Genomic DNA, 21669 nt, shown 5'->3' with positions numbered 1-21669 from the left:
TGCATCAATAGTAAAAAAATTAATGTAACTATGGAGTATTTGCAAGCCACCCTTATGACCCAAGCATCCCTCTGCATTTATCTTTTTATCATAGTTTAGCTCAACTTTGTTTAAAGTTTTAACCATATAATGTCTGCTTGGAACATACTTTGCAGAAAACACTCCTAGCATTTCCCATGATCCTTGGATGGTAAATAGGGTAAACTGTCAGTTGAGGGGATCAAGAGATTTGAACTCATGACCTCCCCAACCTTGGGCTAGTGATATCATGTCTGGCTTATAACTCCTTTATATATATATATATATATATATATAATTCAAGAAAAAATGTAATCTTCTTTCAAGTATGGGAAAAGTCACATGCTTCAAGCATCTTGTGGACACAATGATGAGATGCTTTTGTGCCAAAGTTCGTGAAAAGTCAATAAACTTAGTATATTATCCTAGCTGATATGGTCCTCAGAGACCAGGTATGCATCTGATACTAATCCAAATACAAAAAGGACCTAAATACAAGTCCATATGTTTACTCAGCCCACCCACTATGACTGCATATTTTTCACAAAAAAACAAAATCTTATATCTGCTACTACATTGATTTAAACTGCTGTTTTTTAGTAAAAATATGCGACACTAACAATAGGAGTTCCTTCCTTTGCTTCAAAAGAAGGGAACTCCAGCATCTAATTGCTGATCTTTCTTTGACAACCTGTCCACTTCTTGATTCAATTCTCGAAAGAAATGAGTGAAAGTGATAGTTTCAAAACTTCCAACAACTTCTATCGAAAGGGTGTATATATTTTGTGCCTTAATTTTCTCTATTCCTAGTTGTTTTCTTCACATCCTGCATGCTTATTCTATGCCATTCCTCGAGGGCTTTGATGCTCTACAACTTGTACGAGTGCCTCTTGTTGATGATGATAACTTGGACAGGTGCTTATGCATAGGGTAGGTGTCAAGCATGCAAAATATGTCTAAAAGCCTCTTTAGGTACTTGATCAGTGTGTTAAAATCTCAACACTTGATCTCAAGTGAGGCTTAGTATCCAATTCTAGCCATCCATCAGTTAGGAGATCTAGGGTTGATGTTTTTTATAAGTCTAACTTAGGAAAAACACATGGATTAATTTATTAATTAATGTTGGCTTTTGCGCTAAGTTTTTTAATAAAGGTAAATTAATTTACTTCAATGAGTTAGATAGAATCTCAACACTTGATCTCAAGTGAGGTTTAGGATCTAATTCTAGCCATCCATCAGTTAGGAGATCTAGGATTTGAGATCTAGCTCACTGAGAAATTATAAAGGAAGCCTAGTGGAGAGGTGAAGACACATTGAGTTCTTTGGAGAGAGATTTTGTCAAGGGAGTGAGAAACCTAGGATTGAAAAGAAAGAAAGGCACGTAACAAGGAGATTTTGGGAGAAAAAATTGAAGGAGCCCAGTTATTGGAGAGAGGAGGCCAAAATTGTGAGGAGTTAGAGATTTTCCAGCTAGGCTTGCATATTGGTTAAGGACGATTTTTCTCCAGTGCATAAGCAGTCGTATAGGGTGAGGAACAAAAGTCAATTTATAGATGGAGAAGTCGAGTTTTCCAAAGGTTGAGGATTTCGAGTGGGCCAAATTCTTGAGGAGGTTGAAATTTCTAGGGGGCCGAAATTCCAGGGTTTATTGTACTATTTTTTTTGTGTAGTCATTTTCCTTGTTAAGGGAGCCCTAATCTTCCTAAGTAATAGAAAAGTGAAGAAGAACTTGGAGGGTGAAATATTTTGCTGTGTTGTGATTGATTTTCTATTTTATATTTTCGGAAATTTCTTGGAAAAATAATTTATTGGGTGAATTATTTTTCGGGTATAAAATAAATTGCTAGGAATTTAAATCAGATATGGTCTTGAAAATTTAAAAGGGTATTAGAGCACTAAAACTCGGAGAAGGAAGATCAATTTGTCACAGGGGTAACAACAAAAGAATTATTTTCTGGCAATTATATTTTTTTGGGGTTTGAGTATTTGATTTGGAAGTTGTTGAAAAAATAGAGTGCAATGTATAGAAGCACTATTTCTGAACTATGGTAATTACTTTTGAATATATATTATAGTTCTTTTATCCTCATCAAACAATCACACTTCATAATGTCAACCAATAATCATGAAAGGAAAGTAGAGATCACAATGTTGAAAACTTAGGCTGTCTCAAAAAATTCAAATCCTTAGAAACTTTGGCCTCTTTTTTAGATTGCTTCCCACGTGTGTAAGAGAGAGATGTGTGTGATAAGTGAATGAGAAAATGAAATGTTCGAGTGTATTTTTATAGTGATTTTAGGATGACCTAGAGGCGTGTCCCTTTGCAAATTAAATGACGTCTCTTTGCAAATTAAATTTTGGTGAGTAGTAACCACTAGTAAGTGTGCACATTTACATTTTTACTCGTATTTGTTGAAGTGTTGAAGAACGCGTAAATAATGGTGGGCAGTAACTCCCGGTAAGTATAGTTATTTATGTCTTGTTCCTATCTCATCTTTTATGCAAATACTTGCTTAAATTATGGTGGGTAGTAATTGATGGTAAATATGTTATTTACGTGAGAGGATTTTAATTTTAGGTGGTTTTGCTGATTTCCTTTCTTTTAATTTTCTTTCTTCTAATCTAAAATTTATTTTTCTTTCGTGTTTTTACATAGTATTATGAATACATGAAGGATTATGAAGACCAACCATAGCTACATTCTTCAACACTCCCTCTTAGCTAGGGAGGTATTCATAATGTCTAAAAAGATGTCAACGAGTTGAAGAGTTTTCTAAGGAAAGTTCAAGGCTAGATTAACATCATTATCGAATCAATATCAACATTACTAGCACCATTAAACAACCAATACCTCATGATCATGGTACTCATTTACACAGTTTATCAAAGAGACATCAATAAAACAAGCACTCTCTAGAAAGAGATATGAGCATGACGTTGGGAGGCTACAACTCAACCTCTAGTACCATTTTCCCAATTCTGGTCAATGCACTCGACATAGGGACAACACCCTACTTCTGGTCACAACACCTGACACAGGGAAATGCCTGTCCACTGGACCATTCTTCCTAATTTTGGTCATTGTGTTTGACATAGGGATAACATCCCTAATTCTGATCACAACACAACACACATGAAGAATCTCTGTCCATGAAACCATTCTTCCTAATTCTAGTCAAATTGACATAGGGATAATATCCCTGATACTGGTCAAAGTGACGCAAGCAGAATATCATGATGTAGTCAAAGCAATGCTCTCTCTCAGTCAAAAAGGTAATCTCCACAAAGTCCCAGTTTATCTTTGAAATACACAAATTTCCCTCTGCAGAGAGGTTTCGTCAGAGTGCCAACTATTTGCTCATTAGTGGAGATGTATTGAAGCTTCATAACTCCCTTTTGCACGACGTCACAAATATAGTGATAATTTATACCAATATGCTTTGTCCTGCCATGGAAGACTGGATTCTTTGAAAGTTTCATACAACTTTGATTTGTTGAAGAATCTAGGGCAATTAAGTGTAGTGTGATTCGTAGTTACTTGATAACAATTTGGTTTTTACTTTTTTCTTGTTAGCTTAATCTTCTTCTTCTTCTTTTTATTAGTGCATGTGTGTGTACTTCATCAAACTGCTACCAAAACATAAGAACAAGAACACAAGATGTTGGCTCTCTGCTAGGGCCAAAACCTCTCTTCTCTTGAGAGGAAAACCCTTTCGTGAATTTCTCTTATTGAAGCTTCTATTGATCAATTCCAAACCCTAGACCCTTGATAAGAAGATCCTCCAAGCACAAATCAAGTCCTTTCAAGATTACTTCCTCTTGCAACACTTCGTCCTCCTCCTTCCAACACTTTGTCTTCCTCCCTTCGACACTTCTTCCGGCAACTGTAGAGACCTTAGATTGTATGCTCTAGGATGAACCTTGACCTTTTCTTCCTTCACTTGAGATGGAGCCTTTCTAACTTGAGAAGATGACCTTGTTGCCTCCCAATCGAGCCTTCTTCTCTTTCACAAAGATTGTAGACTTAGAGCAATAGTAATGCAGCCCTAGTTCTTCGCACGTGTGAGGGAATACCCTCACAAGAACTATGTTATACTTCTCCTTCTTCCTTCGCTTGTATAGCCTTTTTCCTCGCTTGAGTGAGAGGCCTTATAGGCACTCTTTTCTAGCCCAAACACTTCTCCTTTATGACTGCAATAGGAGAGTTCGATATGACAACAGAATAGCCTTCTTTGCCTTTGCACGTGTGACTGTAATTAGCTTCAAAACAACCCTATTAACTTCGCTATTCGTCCTTGCTTCTTCGCTTGAGTGGGAGGCCCTTTAAGCCTATGTTCTTAGCCCAAATAATGAAGTTTGTGTGACTATGATAGAGGGCTGCTATGACAGCAGGAAGACCCTCTCCTTCTTCGCACATGTGACTGTCTTTTAGCCCTAGAACAAACTTCCAAAGCTTCGGTATTTCTTCCTCCTTCTTCGCTATACTTGGTGACCTCTTTCCTTGAATTTTTCGTGCCCTTTACTCGTACTCTTTCTCGCTGATTTTAGAGATGATATTCTTGTCCTTTGAGGAGGTCGAATGGCTCCTTATATAGGACTTTGTCTCCTTCTTTTAGGCCGACTAGAGGCCGACATGAAGACTTGAGGCCGACTTGCTTGATATAATTTAGATCGCTTCTTTTGATGGTGCCATTGCTTGGAGGAGGTTTATGAATTTGCTTGGAGGTCTTCTTATGACCCTAATACATATTATTGCATGGTGTAACAAGCCCTTAAGGGTCTTCAATAAATACATTGGCTCTTTGACTTCCTTGAAGCACTTAAATATGTGCTTGACCTACTTCAATGAGCAAGAAACTCATTGATATATATTATAAAAATAATATTTCTTTTCTTGAATAAATACAAATATCAAAAGTATCTTTATGAAGACCGAATCTAGTTACATTTCCTTCAACATGATTGTCACAAAAGATCACAGTAGAATCCAACTCTTGATCAAATATTCTGGCAAGCATTTTTCAAAGCCAAATTGCTTCACAACAAATTGCATAGGCAACCATATATTTAGCTTCAACATAACCAATTGCCACGAACGATTGCTTCTCGCACATCTAAGAAACCATTGCATAGCCTAAACAGAAACATCCATCAGTCATACTTTTCACATCTGCAACAATTTCGACCCAATCAAAATTAGAGTATCCTAGTAGCCGAATCTCATTGATTGCAGCGTACCTTAGACAATAATCAACAATACCACAAAGATAAATAAGTATGTGCTTTGCAACAATCCAATGATCATGCTTTGGCTCTATCTGAAACTGATTCAATGTATTTATTGTAGAGCGTATATTTGGGTGAGTATTAACTAGGTACATTAAAGAACCAATCAAACTGTTGGTACATGGATGGATCAATAAGATGATAATTAAAATCTCTTAACTTCCTTATGTTAGTTTTCATGGGAGTTGCCATAGGTTTGCACTCGATCATCCCAAACTTCTGCAGGATCTTGATAATGTACTTCCCTTGTCCAAGAAAGGTTTCCCCAGGTTTTTGCTAAACTTCCAGACCCAAATAATAATGCATCAATCCAAGATCCTTCATATCAAATTCAACAACCAACTCCCTCTTACTCTAAAGAAAGAAATGCTCTGCACCTTGTTGCCACACAATCTAGCAGGGGTCCTAGGAGGGGTACCTAAGGGACGACTACTAGACCAAATGACAAAAATGGGACAAAGACCCAATGTCACCTTAGTCAGTGTCCCCTGTTCTTTACAAACTTTTACCAATGGGAGGAGTCTTGGCATGAAGGAAATCACTTGAATGATAGGATCAATGGCAAGGTTGTTAGTTTTTGGTAGCATCGGAAGTGCTCTAGCCTTGAAATTTGGTGGAGAGGCTAAGGCACATGAGTTCTAAAGAACCCAGAAACCGTTTGGTGAAATTCCACCCGGATTGTATTTTATTAAAATAATTAATATTTTTAATGGGGTTCCTAAGTCTAAACTTAGGAAAATTAAAATATTAATGGGTATTAATCAAAATATGGGTGAGAATGATCTAGAAGGTAGATCAAGTCATGTTTTAATCTTAGTTGTTGATTAGAGACTTAATCTCGGCCGTTAGGAAAAGTATAAGATGGAGGCTTGGGGTTCATTTGGAAACACACAGAGATTGAGGAAATCGATTTTCCGAGGTGAGAAGTTCTCAAGAGGGAAATCTATGGGGGGGATCTTGCAGTTGAGGGGCAGGGATAACGGCTTTCAGAGAGAGAGATTCTCAAAAGAAGATACATCAACAGAGAGAGGTAGTAAGTGATCCAGAGGCCTTGACACAGGAGTTGACGTTGTGCCAGAAGGGCCTCGCAGAAGTGACGCAGAGGAAGAGAGAGGAAGTTGAAAATCAGAGGAAGGGTCAGTTTCAGCAGCTGGAAGCCGGGGTGTGAGACCGGGAGGCTGAGAGCAGAGACTTTGGGCTTTTGATCGAATTTCGAGTTGGTTGACGCAGTGCCTGCAAGGGTTGATGCTAGGACAACGTAGAGGCAACACAGTGCCTACCAGGGGCATCTCAATCAGTAACCGGCACAATCGAGACTTTCCTCAATGATTGTGTGAGGTAAACTCACAAAGTTTCTGCCAGTATTTCTCTCTATAACTGAATAACTGTATTTGATGATGTATTCAGATTTTTCTACTGCATAATAATAAAACCCTCAGAACTGCTGCATCGGTTTTTTGCATTGGGTTTTTTTGGGGACTATTGTGTCCAAAAATAATTGTCCTATGTATCTTGTTCTTTGCTTAGTTTCCTTGTTTCATGTAAATCAAATTTAAGTAGTGTAGGCTGCAGAAGGAATTTGTTTCAGTATTCAGAAGAATAACTTGATGAATGTAATTAAAATCAAGTAGGTGAAGTAGATTCAAATTTGTTGCAATAGGGGTTCCTTGAGGATTAGGAATTTTCACATGGTATCAGAGCATTGATTTTGAAATAGGAAGAGCAGATCCAATGTTGAGCAGATAGGCCAATAGCTGCATTTGGCAGCAATTCGAATCCCCTTGAAGGGATTGCGCAGTCCTTGCTGAGAAGCGATTTCGAGGAAATCTCTCTCTGAGAGAGTTGACAGAGGTACGATTTCCAACTCATGAGTTTGCAGAGGCAGAGGGAGTGTCACAGAGCCTGAGCGTAGAGCTTGAAGGTCCCAGTTTTCTGCCGTGGCAGAAATCCGTAGGAAAAGAAGCAAAGACACTTAGAAGGGGAATTTTCTCCTCTAAGAACTTTTTGCCAGAAAGTTCGAATTTCTCACTTGCTGAGCAGTGACTAGAGGAGTTAGTTCGACAGTTGGGTGAGATGGCATCGCATGGGCTCAAAGATCAGGACAAGTTGGAAGGAGCTTCAAACTATGTCATATGGAAGACCAAAATCTTTGCTGTGCTGGAGGAGTACAATCTCGAAGCCTACATCAAGAGTATTGTGGCTGTTCTTGCTAACAACGATCAAAGGAAGAAGTACAAGGCCGAGCGGGGGAAGGCAAAGAGGCTCATTCTCGATGGAGTTCGAGATCAAAGATCAGGACAAGGTGGAAGGAGCTTTCAACTATGTCATATGGAAGACCAAAATCTTTGCTGTGCTGGAGGAGTAAAATCTCGAAGCCTATGTCAAGAGTATTGTGGCTGTTCCTGCTAACAATGATCAAAGGAAGAAGTACAAGGCCGAGCGGGGGAAGGCAAAGAGGCTCATTCTCGATGGAGTTCGAGATCATGTGGTCTCACACTTTGTTAATTTTAGGTATGTTCTATGCTTAGAGCAATTTATTTCAATTTTCACAATTAGCTCAATATCTTTTAGCAATCACATCAGCATTAAAGTAAACTGCAGATAGAACATAAACATAAATCGCAGAAGACAAGCCAAGACAAGAGGACACAAGATGTGGCGCTAGCCAGGGACAAACCCTATGTGGGGAAACCCTTGATCAATTCTTCTTCTATGTTCTTCAATAGTTCAATAGAGAGAGAGATAGAGAGAGAGAGAGAGAGAGAGAGAGAGATAGTACATTTACAATAGAAGTCAACAATTTGACTTTCTAGATAAGAGAATAGATCATCTCTACATGAGATCAGTTGAAGACATGCTGCTTCAACTGATTCTCCAAGGTGACTCCTTCACCTATCATTGTGCTGCATCTCGTCCATGTGCTGCACCATGTTGCACCCATCATTACTATGCTGCATCTCATCATTCTTTACCAATCATGACTGTGCCCATCACTGTATTGCATCATGTACCTTTGCTGTCCCAATGTGCTTGCTGCACCATGCTTGCCACCATGTGCTTGTTGCACCTTGCTTAACATACAACTGTCCCAATGTGCTTACTACACCATGCTTGCCATGCTGTCCCATTGTGTTTGCAACACCGTGCTTGTTGCTGTCCTAATGTGATTGCAACGAATCATCCTGTCCCACAGTCACCATGGGAGAACTAATCATCCCTGCTCACAGGAGAACTAATCATCCTGTTCCATAGTTGCCATGGGAGAACTAATCATCCTGGCTCATAGGAGAACTAATCATCCCGGCCCATAGGAGAACTAATCATCCTGTTCCATAGTTGCTACGAGAGAACTAATCATCTCGGCCCACAAGAGAACTAATCATCCTGTTCCATAACGCATCACCAGGGGAGGGTGAGTCGCCCTATGGTCGTATGACGTTCTAGTAAGTACCTCAAGTGCCCCATAGCTCCCAGAGCTTAATGCATGCAACATGCAAGACCCTTTTACAAAGGTCTCTCAACGACTCCAAGTCGTTCTAGAAAATCACATATTTGATCTTTCCCCGGGGCTTTGACAAAGTGTTTGCGATCTGTACATCAATCTCAATGCGATGGAACCTCCTCACTCATCGACTTACCATATCCCAGATAAGGTAGTATCTGATGTCTATCTGCTGGATCAATCATCGAATACAGGATTCCTCAATAGTCGAATCCCCCCTGGTTGTCACAGAGGATCACAGTGGTATTCATCATATGTACAAACAGCTCACTGAAGAGCTTCCACAACCAGGAAACTTCATACGAGATCATACTCGTAGCTATGTATTCGATCTCGGTGGTGCTTATAGCAACCGACTTCTGCTTCTTGCTCATCCATGATATCGAAGTAGAACCCAAAGAGAACCAGCACTGAGAAGTGCTCTAGTGATCCTCCACAATGCCTGCCTAGTCAACATTCGAATAATCATGCAGCTTCATATTTCCGACAGTGTATTTCAATCCATGAGAGATTGTGCCTTGAAGATATCTCAGAAGATTCTTGGCACCAATCCAGTGAGGCTCAACCAAATATGAGCTCACCATGCTAACTGCAAAACATATGTCCGGACGGAAGTTCACCAAGAACATCAATGCAAATGAGTTTATGAAACTCAGAGGCATTTCCCAAATCTGGTCCGACATCATCACCATATAACTTTTGAAAGTTAAGATCCTCGAGGTAGTCACGGGCTTGCAGTTTACCATTCCATATTTGGAATCCAACTCCCTCTTACTTCTGCAAGTGAGAGGGTCTGCAATTGTTAGAAATAGGTCGTCCTCAGAAGGTGTCGGTATGAGAGGTCTATCATCCGCAACCTTCGAGTAATGGTTTGGATTGGTTTCACTCCTAGTGAATCTTAGCTTCATGAGACAGCTATCAATCCTCTCATACTATGCCCGGGGTGTTATACTTCAAGCCGTAGAGGGCTTTCTTCCACCTGTATACATGAGATTCCCGATCATGAATCTCAAACTCCTTGGGTTGTTCCAAACCTGTGGACCTGCTAGATGAGGGGAATGGTCCCCTTGTAATATTTTCCTTCAGTACATCTCATACATGTACCTTCATGCTCTTCTTGAATTTAGGCATCTGAGTCACCATCTGACTCATATCGGGTAGGGCCCCATAAGTATACCTTCGGTGCTGTAGATCAGATGTGTCAACTGATATGGTCCCCAATGGACCATCCTGCAACTTGACACAAATTGCCAACCCTGAACCCACGAGTAAAAGCATCTTAGAAAATTCTATTTTCAAACACGTACCTTTCCATCGATGAATGCCACCCTGAAACCTTTTGCCTTCCATTGCCGAAATGGACACCAGGTTCTTCTTGCAATCAGGTACATAAAAGAGATTCTTGTAAATGAATCGAGTTACCCTCATTCAATTGAGGGGTAACACCCTTTCCAGGATAGGTGGCATCAGCTCCAAGTATAATCCCACAAATGTTTCCATCTCTACCAAATTAGAGAGAGAGCACCCTTCTATTCAATGGAGTGCCTTGAAGCACTGCAATCAATAAGCCAGATTCCCAAAGAATCTGAAGGAGAGGGCTAATACAAGATAGCACTTCTATATCTTATCAGAAACAACATTTGATTCTTCATACCTGGGGTTCCTTGCTTTCTTGAAGGGTCAGCCATTACCTTGATGACCTGCACTGTCATTCCTCTGATCATTGAAGATGTACCTGGAATGATTGTTATCATCATCAAGTGATGTGTCCCTGCCATTCAGGCTCTTCTTCGCATAATGGTCGAACTAGTTATCTGCCTTTCCTTCCACCCTGAGATCCGGTCTTCCCAATGAAGTGATCTTTAGGTAGGCCATATTCCGCTGCGCCATTCTGATAATATTCTCTGCTTCGATTTCACCCTTAGTGAATTTGAAGAGGGATGAGGAACCCATTGATCCTTTTGTCCTTTCCTAACTGTCTTCGGTGATTACTCCTTCACTCTAGCTTGGGCATTGTCTACACGTCAGCTCCGATACCATGTTAATTTTAGGTATGTTCTATGCTTAGAGCAATTTATTTCAATTTTCACAGTTAACTCAATATCTTTTAACAATCACAATAGCATCAAAGTAAACTATAGATAGAACATAAACATAATTCGCAGAAGACAAGCCAAGACAAGAGGACACAAGATGTGGCGCTAGCCAGCGACAAACCCCAATGTGGGGAAACCCTTGATCAATTCTTCTTCTATGTTCTTCAATAGTTCAGTAGAGAGAGAGAGAGAGAGAGAGAGAGAGAGAGTACATTTACAACAGAAGTCAACAGTCTGACTTTCTAGATAAGAGAATAGATCATCATGACTCCTTCAACTATCATTGTGCTGCATCTTGTCCATGTGCTTCACCATGCTGCACCCATCATTACTATGCTGCATCTCATCATGCTTTACCAATCATGACTGTACCCATCACTGTACTGCATCATGTACCTTTGCTGTCCCAATGTGCTTGCTGCACCATGCTTGCCACCATGTGCTTGCTGCACCTTGCTTAACATACAATTGTCCCAATGTGCTTACTACACCATGCTTGCCATGCTGTCCCATTGTGTTTGCAGCATTGTGCTTGCTGCTGTCCCAATGTGATTGCAACACCATGTACTTGCTACACGAAGTACCATTGCTGCTATCATGCTGCCCATGCATCTTGCTGCACTATCACTATGTCTTACAATGCATTCAAACTTCTTAGGTCACCTAGCTGTCACATCTTATCATGGACTGTATTGGTTCATAGTTAAGGATCTTTGTTTTCTATGTAGGATGGAAGATGGGACAGTCTTCATCAAGACAAATCTAACATCCCTCATACATGGGCAACAACATCCATGCTTGTCCAACCTTGCTAGCTGTTGGCTGTTAGTGTCAGATTGGTTAGGGCACATACCTGTGGCCTTAATCTTCTCCAAGCTGCCCCAAACAAACCTTGGAAGACTGCGGCTTGCTGAAGGTGAATTCCTCCCTTACTAGGTTGCTGCCTTAGGGCATATGACAGAAAAACAACCCATGCTATTTCTTTGCTGTGGTGGTATGGCCTGCGGCCTACCACACAGCCTTGCTGTAGCATATGGCCTCCTCCAAATGTGCCCAAACAGCAAGCGTTTTACTCATCTTCTATTCATCGTAGCAGCCTATCCTTTTGGCCCTTGTTTCAACCTTAAGACTCCCAAACTTGGCCTCCTGTAGCAACCCTCTTCCACGCTGTTCCTAGACTCTTTCTGTTAGCGGTTAGGGCTTGTATTTGGCCTCCTCCTTGACTGCGTCTAGGGCATAGCTTGTGGCACTGCGGCTAGGGCTAGTGGAGACCACCTCTAGATAGCGTATAGGTTTCCCTTAGACAACCTATAGAAGGCTTCTCCTAGTAGCACTTGGAGCTGACCTCCAACGTCCTTCAAACCCTCGCTGGCCTATCTTCCTTGCTGCGGCTAGGGCAGCTCCAAGATTCCTCCTTTAGGGCTGCGTAGAAGGCACCTTCATGACAACGTATAGGATAGGGCATCCTCTAGGGTAGCGTATCCTCTTTAGGTCTCTCCTCCCACCAAAACCCAAAGACAAGTGGAGAGGAAGAGATCACCAAGAAGATTATTGTGTAAATGACTTGAAGTCCTCCTTTATTTATACTAAAACTTTGAGCACAAGTGGGGTTTATTTGGTTGCTGGCCGACCTTGACGAATTGTCTCATAACACAAATAAATTCATATCTCCATGAATACTTATCGGAATTGGATGATCTTTAGATCAATCCTACACCTCTCGATGAGAGGGATCCAAGAAAAATATCATCTGCCATTAATAAGATGACCCACATGGAGTTTGGCCCTAGTTGCCAATTTTAACACACTTGCAGGGCAAGGATACAGCCTGAGAGATGTGGGAAGTCTTGTTGTCAATATATGAAGGCTCTTCTGAACAACAGAAGATGTATTTAGGGCAGAACTTGTAGCGGATTGTGATGTAGAAAGGAGAAGCGGTGAACCTCTATCTTCAACGTCTCTAGGACATTAGAGACCAACTTGCTGCAGTGGGGTCCACTCCTCGGTCAACTGCGATGGTGAGGATAGCCCTGAATGGAGTCTCAATGAATGGCAAGTCTTCGTCCAAAGTATATTGGGCAGGGAAAGACTACCTTCATGGGAGGAGATGTGGGCGACTCTTCTATAGGAGGAATTAAGGAGGGACCTAGTGAAGGTCAACCTCAATGGCAGCAGTGGGAGTGGTACAAAGATGAAGGAGGAGGAGGAGAATGTAGCTCTAGCATCGAAGGGACAACAAAAGTAGAAGCAAAAGAAGGACATTTCGAAGGTGAAATGTTTCAGATGTGGTGAGATGGGTCACTTTTCATCCAGTGTCCTTTGAAGCAAAATGATAAGGATGAGAAGCATGATCCTAAGGTTGCAGTCACGAGGATTGACGAGGAAGAGTATGCCATGAGTGCCCACGCATCTCCAGGAGGAGATGGGGCGATATTGAGCTGTAGTTGGATGACTACATGTGGGCGTGATCCTTGAGGAGTCCACCTCCTGGATCCATTCCTTGCTATAGGAGCCAAGATTCAGCAATAGCGAGATGGACTTATTGTCAGATGATGCAGTGTATTGTTTGGAGAGACAGATGCAGTAGCCGGAGACCAGAAACTGATCAGCGCAGAGCAAGGTTGGCACAATGCAAAAGTTAGTAGCAGCGCAAAAGATTCAGAGGGTCAGAGACTAGAGTAGTCAGATTCCAACATTCATTGTATTATGTTGAACACAGTTAAGTTCAGTTAATTTTGGATGTTTTTCAGTTGCTTCTCTCAGCCACTGAGTTGCTGTACGAATGTAGTGTTAACAGTGGCAGTGCTAGCAGCATAGGAGATGCAACACTTGAGAGGGAGCTATAGTACAGATGCAGCAGTGGCAGTGTCATGGGCAACAGTACAGTAGTAACATCAGCATAGTGTTGGTGGCAGCAACAGTGCAAAAAGGAGATGCTTCAGAGACATAGCAACATGCAGGTGGACATTGTTGCTAGAGCACTTTCCTCGCTAAGAGGGAGTGTTAGTTTTTGGTAGCATCGGAAGTGCTCTAGCATTGAAATTTGGTGGAAAGGCTAAGACACATGAGTTCTAAAGAACCTAGAAACTGTTTGGTGAAATTCCACCAAGATTGTATTTTATTAAAATAATTAATATTTTTAATGGGGTTCCTAAGCCTAAACTTATGAAAATTAAAATATTAATGGGTATTAATCAAAATATGGGTGAGAATGATCTAGAAGGCGGATCAAGTCATGTTTTAATCTTAGTTGTTGATTAGAGACTTAATCTCTGTCATTGAAGTCTCAACAGGAAAAGTATAAGATGGAGGCTTGGGGTTCATTTGGAAACTGTTAAGTTTAGGTATGTTCTATGCTTAGAGCAATTTATTTCAATTTTCACAGTTAGCTCAATATCTTTTCCAGATTAGCAATCACATCAGCATTAAAGTAAACTGCAGATAGAACATAAACATAAATCACAGAAGACAAGCCAAGACAAGAGGACACAAGATGTGGCGCTAGCTAGGGACAAACCCCAATGTGGGGAAACCCTTTATCATTTTTTCTTCTATGTTCTTCAATAGTTCAGCAAAGAGAGAGAGAGATAGTACATTTACAACAGAAGTCAACACTTTGACTTTCTAGATAAGAGAATAGATCATCTCTACATGAGATCAGTTGAAGACATGCTGCTTCAACTGATTCTCCAAGGTGACTCCTTCACCTATCATTGTGCTGCATCTCGTCCATGTGCTACACCTCACCGTGCTGCACCATGCTGCACTCATCATCACAGTGCTGGACCTAATGACCATGCTATGCACTTCATGTTGCTGCTCCTGTCACTGTGCTTCTCCAATCACTGGGCTGCTCTCATCACGGATCTGCACTCTATGTTGCACTCATCATCACTGCATCCAATCATGTAGCTGCATCATACATAGTGCTGTGCTATGCCTCATGTCATACTGCACCCTTTTTACATTATGCTGCATTGCTACCCATCACTGTATGCTGATAGCACTATGCTGTACTAGCTGCTGTCCCATAATATGTCCAGTTACACCAACATGCCCAAATAGTCCAATTAGGTCATGCTGTCATTTGTTTGCACAACTATTTGCTGCACACCTGGTTAGGGCGCTTGCAGCAGCCCTAGTTTCATCCCACAGTCAACAAACTAACCCTTTAAGCGCTGTGACATACCCTCATAGGTCTCCTCCTCACCCACACTGCTTGCTTAGGGCGCTGTACACCCTTGACAACCCTCACATAGCCTCTAGTTGTGTGCTATGGCCTGCGGCCTAGCACAACAGATTGTGGTTGCAACAGACCTCCGAAAATGTGCCAAAATAACTTCCAAACAGCAATGTGTTTGACCCTTAGGAACTCGGCCTAACAGTCAGCCTTCTCGCCCCTCTTCATAGCAAACTTAGAGCCTGATTGTATCACTGTTCCAGCCCTAAGACTATCTGCACTTACCTCAGCCACTCGGCCTCTTGTAGCAGACTTTGGATCCCTGTTTTCCCATGCTGTCCAGACTCTAGGTTGTTGCGGCTAGGGTATATCCATATCACCCTTAGGTAGGGCAGCATAGGGCCTCCTCTAGTTGCTGGTTAGGGCCTTCCCTTTGCTGCGGATTAGGGCTCCCTTTAGCTGCGGATTAGGACTCCCTTTAGCTGCGGATTAGGGCTCTCTTTGGCTGCAGATTAGGGCTCTTCTAGCTGTGGATTAGGGCCTCTTAGATCTGCGGCCAGATCTCCTACAAGTCTACGGCTAGGGCTCTCCTAGATGACCCTTCTTTAGGGCTGCGTAGAAGGCATCTCCTCTAGACCTCCTCTTCCACTAAAAACCCAAACAAGTGGAGAGTGAGATCACAAGAGATGATATCAAATGACTTGAAGTCCTCCTTTATTTATACTAAAACGTTGAGCACAAGTGGGGTATATTTGGTTGCTGGCCGACCTTGACGAATTGCCCATAACACAAATAAATTCATATCTCCATGAATACTTATCGGAATCAGATGATCTTTAGATCAATCCTACACCTCTCAATGAGAGGGATCCAAGAAAAATATCAGCTGCCATTAATAAGATGACCCACATGGAGCTTGGCCCTAGTTGCCAATTTTAACAGAAACACATAGAGAGATTGAGGAAATTGATTTTCTGAGGTGAGAAGCTCTCAAGAGGGAAATCGATTGGGGAGATCTTGCAGTTGAGGGGTAGGGATAACGGCTTCCGGAGAGAGAGATTCTCAGTTGGAGATACATCAGCAAAGAGAGGCAGTAAGTGATCTAGAGGCCTTGACGCAGACGCTGATGTTGGGCCAGAAGGGCCACGCAGAAGTGATGCAGAGGAAGAGAGAGGAAGTCGAAAATCAGAGGAAGGGTTAGTTTCAGCAGTCGAAAGCCGGGGTGTGAGACGGGGACGCTGAGAGCAGAGACTCTGGGCTTCTGGTTGACATAGTTCCTGCAAGGGTTGACGCTGGGACAGTGTAGAGGCAGTGCAGAGCTTGCGCAGTGCCTGCCAGAGGCATCTCAATCAGTAACTGGAACAACGGGACGTTCCTCATTGATTGTGTGAGGTAAACTCACAAAGCTTCTGCCAATATTTCTCTATGTAACTGAATAACTATTTTAAGTGATGTATTCAAATTTTGCTACTACATAATAATAAAACCCTCAGAACCGCTGCACCGGTTTTCCCGCATTGGGTTTTTCCGGGGACTATTTTGTCCAAAAATAACTGTGTCTTATGTATCTTGTTCTTTGCTCAGTTTCCTTGTTTCGTGTAAATCAAATTTAATTAGTGTAGGCTGTAGAAGTAATTTGCTTCAGTATTCAGAAGAATAACTTGATGAATGTAATTAAAATCAAGTAGGTGAAGTAGATTCAGATTTGCTACAGTAGGGGTTCCTTGAGGATTAGGAATTTTCACAAAGGTATGATGTGATTTCCAAGGCCCATTCAAAGGAGGTGCTCTAGTAATGGCTCAATGCTTCAAGAAGAAGTTAATGGCTCTCCAAGAAAGGCCTATGAGGAGACCTAGTCCTAGGGCTAATGATATGCAATGATGATGATAATTCTTAAGGTCAAGGCTCTTAAGATGATTAGGACCTCTTAAGAAGCTTTGAATGATGCTTACATGCCTTTAAAGAAAGTTTCGCGATCCTTGAGAAGCCTAGAGTGGGACCACACAAGACCTAGGTTTTATGATCAATCGTGGGAGGAGACCCTCCAAAGAGCACACTAGGTCAAGGTAGTGAAGAGGAAGGTCAAGAGAGATGAATTTCTTTGAATTTCAATGGACAAATGACCTTCAAAGGCCACTAACCAAAAACGTTCAAGATCAACTCCAAAGTTTGAGCTAGGGTTTGAGTTTTCTCTCAAACTAGCTATGAGAATTGCCTCAAAATTTGAGGGTCACTAGAGAGGACAACAACGTAGTAGTCTATCCAATTAGTTTTTCAATGCCACCCCTCTAATGCACTTTGTACAAGGCCTTAGCTAGCCGTCTAGGGTTAGGGTAGAAATTTAGGAGGAAAAGAGAAAGGTAAAGAGGGTGATCACCAATTTCGCTTGGATTAGTGCCTTATTCTTGGGCTATGGAGTCTATGTGATTCGATATTCGGTTGAAATTTGTCTTCAAGGAGGCTAAATTGTGATGCCCTAGCAATCACTCTTTAACATTTACCCACCCAAGATCACTAGAATTTCATGGAACAAAAACAAATTCTGCTCCACTTGGAACATTCATCCACTTTCCATTCAATGAGAGTAACATGCACAAATTTTGCAATTTAACAATCTTTCAATGATATTCAATAATTAAGGCATAAAAAGAACTAGCTAGTTGCAAGATTTCCACACATTAGACATGATTGCATGAAAATTTTCAACAAAGAATCCCTTACAAGTAGCAAGAGATATATCCAATCCAATGTCAAATAACAACTCTAAGAGAGAACAAAATTAAACTCCCTAAAATATCGAAATGCATCAAAAAAGCTCCAATAGACATCCAAGAATGCGAAATTCTCAAGAAGAGATCTCCAAGTGTGATGATGATCCAATACAAAATGAGGCCTCTCTTCTATTTATATGTGGCTCCTCAATTCGAATTTGCCTAATTTAGCCTAATTAAGCCCCTAATAATACTTTAATGTGCAAATAACATCTCCTTTGGTGACAAGCCCACCAAATAGTTGCTGAAGTGAATGCTTAGCCATCCCAGGAGGGCTGAAATAGTGCATAATGGAGTAGGAAGGGCCGTTGGAAGGCCAAAATGAGTTCTCTAAGTGCCATGATGAAGAGGAGGGCTCCATAAATGATAATCAAGGGGTTGGCTCCTTGATTTCCAAGCAAAACATCATGTGGTGCTCCCAAGTGGCTGTGGGGCACACTCAATGGTCTCATGGGTCTCTAGTGGCTCAATAACAAGTTGATGCTCCATCAATGAGGGCTAGAAGATGATGCATGCCCTCCCGTGTCTCTTCAGATCAACTACCAAGTGTCAAGTATAAATGTGTGGTCGGCTAGGCAACGTGGACCAATTGCATCATCATCTCTGTAAGGTTGGGGCACAAACAAGCAATGTGTGGTGCTGAAGAAGCCCATGGCATGGCAATCAATGCTCTGCTGTGGTGGAGGCCCATGGCTCTCAACGCTCACCCTACAAGTGCCATTATGACCCTTTGGAGGGCTTGGGTTCCCGTATAGGGAGGCAAAGTCCAAGATATAGACCCATCTGCAATAATGTATAAGATCCAATGCGTCTCCTCACCTTCCAGTACAACAATCGTGGTACATGAGTTAGCCCGTCCTTTGTTTTTCCACCATTCTTCATATGCCTTTTGCCTTTTATTGATTTTTCTTTCTTTTGTTGCTCAGGGCTCCAGGCAATGACAACACGATGTGTATGATGTAGTAGTGATTACCCTCTCAAGGTTGGGCAATTCATCACCCATTAGGGTTGGGACAATCATGTGTTCCTTAATGATGAAGGGGCATACAATGGGGCCCTAAGAACCAGGGTGATGACTATTATGATAGGGGTAGAGCTCATGTTTGGCCTTTGCTCACATGCTAAATTTTTTATGTACTGATCATCTTTTGCATTTTGTGGTACATTCCCTGTTGTAAGTGGTCAAATTATGCTTTTAACTTTCTTTTTTAGTTGCATCAACCTCCAGGTCATCGTTCCATGCTCGACCCAAAATGTGGACAAGGGGAAGGGGAGGCTAGCACCTCGTGGACCCAATGGAAAAATGTGGACCTAGATGGGGAAAATGTGAAAAGGGCTTATAATGAGTAGAGGGGAGTGAGATATATGGTGTCGGGAAGCGGGACCACGCAACCAAAATCAAGGTTTCCCATGTAGTGCCACTCCTAAAGCTAGTAGCCAATAGAGGAGATTTCACTGGACTAGGATACGAGATTAACCCCCAGGTTGGGACAAGGGGACAAAAGTACAGTCTAAGCCCATTCTTTCTGCCGAGCCCCCCACTAATCCATGTCCAAATGTGCCTAATAAAAGCAAGCATTGGCACCCAATTACATAATGAAAAGCCATACCTTCGGGGTTGGAAGGCCCACTTCAAACATATGATCATAACAGATGGGCGAGGGCACACAATGGCTGGTTCAAATGGCAGAGAATGGTGGCACATCGAGCTATCTGGTGGCTGGAAGGGGTTGCTGGTTGATGACAAAATTAGGAGAAAATTTCTCCTGTAGGGGTCACCCACTGGTGGTGGGTAACACATTTGCCAGAAGTAAGTCATCTACATATAATATTAATATTATAGATTCATTCTTTACAACTTTGATATAAAGGTTCGGATCAACTTCACTCTTGACAAAACCAAGCCTTGTCAAATAAGCATCAATGTGAGAATACCATGCTCTTGGTGCTTGCTTCAGTCCATACAAGGCTTTCTTCAACCTGCATATGTGAGACCCATTCCCATAAACCTCAAACCATTGAGGTTGTTCTATGTACACCACTTCCTCACTCATTGGCATCCTTACTATCCCTTTCGACCGAATTTTTTAGTAATGCAGTTATTTTACACCTGTCTTCGAACCACTCCTTTAGACATAGAGTTTTCCTTCCATATAAAGGTGAAAATTGTTACTTTTCCCATCTTATTTTGTATGAAGAGAAGTAATCAAATTGGAAGAGATGCAAATTTATCAATTTCTATGCAATCCATGGACCAAATCCAATTTGATGAGATTCTTAATTCAAATCCTTTCACACCGAGAGCGCCTTATAAAGCTCTTTGACCCTAGAATTCTCAGTACGTTGCTTTTACATCTAGAAGTTATTGTGCAAATCACTGTCCTGACTTTGATGGTTGTATCAGGCCCTTTAGTTAATGTTTTATCAACAATTCGCAAAGGTATGCACCATTAGGAAAGCAATGTTCACGTCCATTTGATGTGTATTCCCTCCCATAGATGCTGCAATAGAAATAAGAGATCTAATTGTTGTATACCTGGCAGTAGGAGCAATGGTTTCATCATAATCTTCTCCCTCTTTCTGGGAGAATCCTCTAGCCACAAATCTCGCCTTATATTTGTCAATACTTCCATCTTGCCGCATGTTTAATCTTATAAATCCATTTTGAAGTCACACATATTTTCCTTCAAGCCTTGACTTGATTTCCTAGACATGCATCTTCATAATTGATTGATATTCCTTTGTCATAGCATCTCTCCAAACCGACTGACAAGATGCTTGATCATAGGTAGAGGGCTCAAAACTAATAAGCTTTGTCATAAATGTTGCACACCCAAAATATCTTTTAGGCTTCTTGCTTTCTCTGAATGTGTTGCAAGGAGTAGCATGTCTTGCATCTCGTAATGTAGTTCATAACCAAACTGGTCTCTTCTTGCTTTCAGGAATAATGATAAGATCCATAGGTTTAGCCGGTTCTTCCAAGTGATCAACAGATGATTCAGTAGGATTATCCAAGCTTTCTTCTTGATGGGCGTTAGGTTCTTCATATTCATTGGTATCCATGAGAACTTCCTTGGACTTCTTGAAGGCAACACTTTCATCAATGGTAACATCTCGGCTAAGCTCGATCTATCGTTGTCTCTTGAGGTAGATTCTATAGGCTTTTGAGGATTCACTATATCCAACGAAGATTCCTTTGTTGCCTAAAGGATCCAACTTCTTCCTCTTGTCCTTAGGTATGTGAATATATACTGGACAACCGACGATCCTTAAGTGATCCACAATTGGCTTTTGTCTGGTAAATGCTTCTCATGGGTCATGTTATTCAACACTCAATGGGGACTTCTATTTTGAATGTATAAAACAATCATGATGGCTTCTCCCCATAGCAACATGGGAAGATCTTGATCATGTAGCATTGCTTTGACAAACTTTTCAATATATCTATTCTTTCTTTCAACTACTCCATTTTGTTGTGGATTGTGTTGAAATTTCTAATTCTAACACTGTTAAATTATGGTATGTTCTATATGCTTAAGAGCAATTTACTTCAATTTTTTTTATTAGTCCGATATTAATTTCTAGAATAGCAATCACATCAGCATGATAGTAAAATGTAGATAGAACATAAATATAAACAATAGAAGACAAGCCAAGACAAGAGGACACAAGATGTGGCACCAGCCAGGGACAAACCCCAATGTGGGGAAACCCTTGATCAATTCTTTTTATATTCTTCAATAATTCAATAGAGAGAGAGATAGTATAATTATACAAATCTGTAATTTTATGACAGTAGCAGCGAAACCCTAACCA

At 41.2% G+C, this 21669-nt stretch overlaps 1 protein-coding gene across 1 annotated transcript in view; it reads left to right on the top strand.

Annotated features, from left to right (window-relative positions):
• The window catches only part of LOC149240516 (ATP-dependent DNA helicase 2 subunit KU70-like), a 244512-nt gene that overhangs the window by 12667 nt on the left and 210176 nt on the right, over positions 1-21669 (top strand). The window lies entirely within an intron of this gene.

Source organism: Pinus tabuliformis, chromosome 8 (assembly GCF_031772625.1).
Source record: "Pinus tabuliformis cultivar Carrire ecotype Pingquan chromosome 8, CPIR1, whole genome shotgun sequence".
NCBI classification, from domain to species: Eukaryota; Viridiplantae; Streptophyta; class Pinopsida; order Pinales; family Pinaceae; genus Pinus; species Pinus tabuliformis.
This window is presented reverse-complemented; position numbering and strand designations above follow the sequence as displayed.